The sequence below is a fragment of the Jaculus jaculus genome (genome assembly GCF_020740685.1).
Source record: "Jaculus jaculus isolate mJacJac1 chromosome Y unlocalized genomic scaffold, mJacJac1.mat.Y.cur SUPER_Y_unloc_1, whole genome shotgun sequence".
NCBI classification, from domain to species: domain Eukaryota; kingdom Metazoa; phylum Chordata; class Mammalia; order Rodentia; family Dipodidae; genus Jaculus; species Jaculus jaculus.
This window is the reverse complement of record NW_025423386.1, coordinates 2,466,997-2,472,383: the sequence shown is the minus strand read 5'-3', so window position 1 is coordinate 2,472,383 and position 5,387 is coordinate 2,466,997.

Genomic DNA, 5,387 nt, shown 5'->3' with positions numbered 1-5,387 from the left:
TATATTTGTCTTTTTATTATACAATTTTTAAAAATTTATTTGTTTGGTTTGGGTTTTTGAGGCAAGGTCTCACTGTAGCTCAGGTTAACCTGGAATTAACTCTGTAGTCTCAGGGTGGCCTCATACTCCCAGGGATCCTCCTACCTCTGCACCTGAGTACTGAGATTAAAGGAGTACTCCACCACGCCCAGTTTATTTTTTCATATTTGATATTTTCATACTTGCATGAAATTCATTTTGTCTTATTCCCCCAAATTAACCACTTTTTATTTTAATTAATTAATTTATTTTATTTCATTATTTATTTATTTTGGTTTTGTTGAGGTAGGGTCTCACTCTAGTCCAGGCTGACTTGATAGTCTTAGGCTGGCCTCGAACTCACGGCCAACCTCCCACTCTGCTTTGAAAGTGCTGGGTCTAAAAGGTGTGTATCACCATATCTGGCTTTTAACTATTTTTGGCTCATGATCATGGGTGGAAGGTGACAAACTGTGCAATGGTGAACTTACCAGTGACTACATCACTGATGGGCCAGACTCCCCTCTTGCAGTGATCTTCAGCTTTCCTGGGATGCAGGAGTGTCTGTCTCAGGCATCCTTCCCCTACCCATTGTGAAGTAAACTCGATCTAGAAACCTTCACTATTAACAAAACACAATAGAATATTTCAACTTCTCACCAGACATTTTTGTTTGTTTGTTTTCTTAGCATGAGGCCCAATTCTAAAGTGTCCATCTATAGGTGAATTGGCACACTTTCTTCAAGATAGTACTGTTATCCAGGCATGGTGGTGCACAGTTTTGATCCCAGCACTTTAGAGGCTGAGATAGAAGGATTGTCATGAGTTTGAGGATGGCCTGAGACTACAGAGTGAATTCTAGGTCAGCCTGGGCTAGAGTGAAATCCTACCTGCAAAAGCATAGAAACAAAGAAAAGATAATATTCTGAGAGCTCAGGCAAAGAAACATAGCAAACATCCAGTGTGAAGAAACCAACATCACAGGCTTTCATCTTTCTAAGCGAGTGCTTCCATGAAGGACCTTCACAAATTTTAGTTAATTTATTTTTTGTCTTCTTAAGGCTGTGTCTCATTGTAGTCCAGGCTGACCCAGAACTTATTCTGTCACCCAGGAAGGCCTGAAACTCACAACTATGTCCTCAAACCTTAGCCTCCCAAGTGAGTGCTATCATTGAAGGGGTGCACCATCAAGTCAGTGCTGGCATTGAAGGAGTACATCATCAAACCAGACTCCCTTGCAAATTTTGCAGATTCTCGGCATAGACTGTTTTCTGAGACAACCCTTATCTTAAGTGAATGAGTTTGTCATTTTTTTTCCCAAAAAAACTACTTATTTGCAAGCAGAGCAGAGATAGAAGAGAGACATGCAGAGAGAATGGATGTGTCAGGGCTAAAGTTGCTGAAAACAGACTCCAGAAGCATGTGTCACTTTGAACATATGGCTTTATGTGGGTAATGCCAAATCAAATGTGGGTTGTTAGGCTCTGCATGCAATTGCCTTAACCACTGAGCTATCTTGTCAGCCTGAGTTTATGTTTAAACTTATTTTAATAAGTCACTGGGTCTCTTGGGTAGTACATTTTCATGCTGAGCTATGATAAAGAATATGGGAGGGCATATATATGTAAATATTTATAACCTTTTATAAATCTCAAGGTATAAATTAATTGCAGTGTATGAAACTTGTAACCATAATAACTTTGGTAATAAGCAAATGTAACAATATGCTGTAATGATAATATAACTTTTTCATTTGTGCAATATAATATTTGTAATTTTATAGCCCACTTTGGCTACAGGTCACTAAAACCATTAAGAGAAAAGTATTATTGGGTGGGGACTGATCTTTGACAATCAATGAAAAAAAAATGTTTGTCATCAGGGCATGCTGGTCAGAGCCAAATATTCCCACTTTAATCCCACTGGAACAGGGGGCCAGCAGCTTGAAAAGTGACAGAAGCTGCAGAGTTCACACATTCACAGTAGTGGTTGAAGCTAAAAAAGAATTTATTTGATATGGCACAAGTATCTTCAGAAATTCAAGATGTTTAGCTGGTTCAGAAGCCTTATTCAGATGTCCACTGTGTGTTATCATATAGTAGTGAGTGAAATATTTAATTATCTTTGGTGGGAGGAGTAGGGAACTTCTATTGTGATTAATGAAGAGTTTTTCAAGAAAAAATTCTGGAAAGAGGGCCCCCTTTCAGACTATTTAAAATCAATTGTGAGCACAGCCCAGAGAGAAGGTGATCACAGCCTGGAGGGAAGGACCCAGACTTTGGGCCAAGGAACTATAGCTACTTGATATTCAACAAAGGCCCGAACAATATAGGCTGGAAAAAAGACAGCATCCTCAACAAATGGTGCTGGACAAACTGGAGAATTGTATGCAGGGCACTGAAACTTAATCCACACATTTCACCATGCACTACACTCAAATCCAAATGGATCAAAGACCTCAAATAAGACCAGAAACTCGAATACTACTGGAAGAAAATTTAGCAAGTACTTTCCATGATATAGGAATGGAAAAAAATCTTCCTGAACAAAGCCCCAGTGGCTCAAGTTCTTAAACAGTCACTCAACCAATGGGATCACATGAAGCTGAAGAGTTTCTTTTTTTTTTTTAAATCTTTTTATTATTATTATTATTTTATTTTATTTTTTGTTTTTCAAGGTAGGATCTCACTCTGGTCCATGCTGACCTGAAATTAACTATGTAGTTTCAGGGTGGCCTTGAACTCATGGCGATCCTCCTCCCTCTGCCTCCCGAATGCTGGGATTAAAGGCGTGTGCCACCACGGCTGGCTTTATTATTATTATTTTTTCTTTTTTAAATTTTTATTAGCATTTTCCATGATTATTAAAAAAAATCCCATGGTAATTCCCTCCCTCTCCACCCCCTACACTTTCCCCTTTGAAATTCCATTCTCCATCATATTACCTTGACATCTCAATCGTTCTACTTACATATTGAAGAGTTTCTTTACAGACAAGCATACAATAAGCAAAGCCAACAACATTACCCACAGAATGGGAGAAAATATTTGCGGGTTACCCAACTGACAGAGGCCTAATCTCTAGAATCTACAAAGAACTCAAAAATCTAAACAGTAAGAAGTCAAACACCCCACTCATAAAATGGGGCAAATAGCTGAACAGGCAGTTCATAGAGGAAGAAATAGAAATGGCAAACACACACTTAAGAAAATGTTCATCATCCCTAATCATCAGATAAATGCAAATTAAACAACTATGAGATTCCACCTTACCCCAATAAGGATAGCAAACATCAAAAAATAAAAGGAAAATAAATGCTGGTGAGGATGTTGAGAAACAGGAACATTCATCCACTGTTGGTGGGAAGGTAGGATGGCACAACCACTTTGGAAAGCAATATGGAGACTCCTGGAAAAGCTGACTATAGAGATACCAACAGACTCAGTTATACCCTTACTGGGCATGTACCCTAAAACCTTCAAACCACAGGCCAGAGAGATTTGCTCAACCATGTTTGTAGCAGCTCAATTCATAATAGCTAAGAGCTGGAATCAATCCAGATGTCCATCACTAGAAGAATGGATAACTAAGATGTGGTATATCTACACAATGGAATTCTATACAGCAGTAAGAAAAGATGACACAATGAAATTTGGGGAAAAAATGGTTGAACCTGGAACACATCATTCCAGTGAACTTACCCAATCACAGAAAGAAAATCACCACATAGTCTCACTCATCTACAGCACCTAACCTGAATCTACCCAAGATACCTTGCATACCTAGCAAGCATCTCGTGGACTAAACCCTAGGATGGATGGGGAGGAGGAGACGGCAATGAAAGGGTGGGAAACACAAATCTAGACCCAAACTGCAATGTACCATAAAATGCTACTTCCTAAAAGCAGACCAAATGGCTGAACTTTCACCAACACCTTACAGGGAACACCTAAACCACAAGAGAGGGTAGGATCAATGATAACCTTAATCTTCTACATCTTCCCTCCCTCCTCTTTCTCTCTGTCTTCCCTCTAACTCTTGTATATTAGTTATATTTTCTTCATTTTCTTAGTGGGCACTGACCTGTAAATCCCAGTACCAGCCTGCGGCTATCATCCACAATGAGCGTTTGATCAGAGAGAACTTCAAGGTTTCCTAAAAGACAGATTTCTATCAGAGTACTTGATGACCCACCAAAGGTTAGTGGCAAGACCCTACTGCTGAACATACCATATGCAGTTGACATGTAAAATGGAACGGCATGGCTGGAATCTAGAAGAGAGTCAGTCCCCAGATAATTAGCACGTCTAGTGCCAGAAGGTGCCACATGGGCGTCTGGGGGAAAATGACCAATATCTGTCCAATCAACTCATGGTCTAACCTACATAGAAGCAAATAACCCGTTGTGATGCCCACACAAGTGCGATAGTGGCACACAGCCAAGGTGGGGAACCAACTGCTCTTGATTTGGCTAACTGATCCCCTCAGTGGTTTGGGACCCATAGCTGGAGCTGGGAAACAAGTCAGAACCATATTCAAACATTATCCCACTCTCCAATATCAAGCTACTATCAATCATGGGCTACAGGAGGGCCTACACCTATTAAATTCTCTGTTATCTCATTTGTCCTGGAGCTAAGTTACTCTCCATTGGAGAATCTGCTTCTCTTTTTCAGATAGATGCAGATGTAAGGAGAGAGCCACCCCATCATACCTCAGAAGGCCCCAGGCTTAAAGTAAGAAAAATTGGTGAAACAAGCAAGGGTGATGTTTTCTTGAGGAACTGGATACCAGCACAAAGGGGAAGGAGACCAACACAGAGAAAAATCAATGCCTACCAAATCAGAGAGCCAGAACCCCAGAGACCCCCAACAACTCAGCACTGAAGCATACCAAAATTGAACACAACATGGCTAAGGGAAGTTTTGCAGAAGAGGGGGAAGAAGGAATGTCAGAGCCACATGTTGGGTCATGATATGCAGAGACATTTATCTTACCAATAACTGTGGTCTGACTCTACAACACACGACTCATATACCTCAACAAGGAGGGGGCCAATGGGAAGGGGTAGGTCACGGATGAGCCTAATAATAGTACCAAACTGACTGTATTTGCTGAATACAAAACTAATTAATAAAAAAAATTAAAAGAAAAATACCCTTTGTGCTCTCTGATAAACAAGTATAGAGATAGACCTCATGTAGCAACAGCTGTTGAATAAGTTGAGCTGCAGGTGTATAAATCACCCTTCTGAGAACTAGCATCCAGAGGATCTGAATAACAACTGTAAGAATCATCATTTTGAAATAGTATTAGTAGTCTCTTACTGGTAAGGAAAGGAATGGCTCTCAATGTAAGATAGCTGCAGT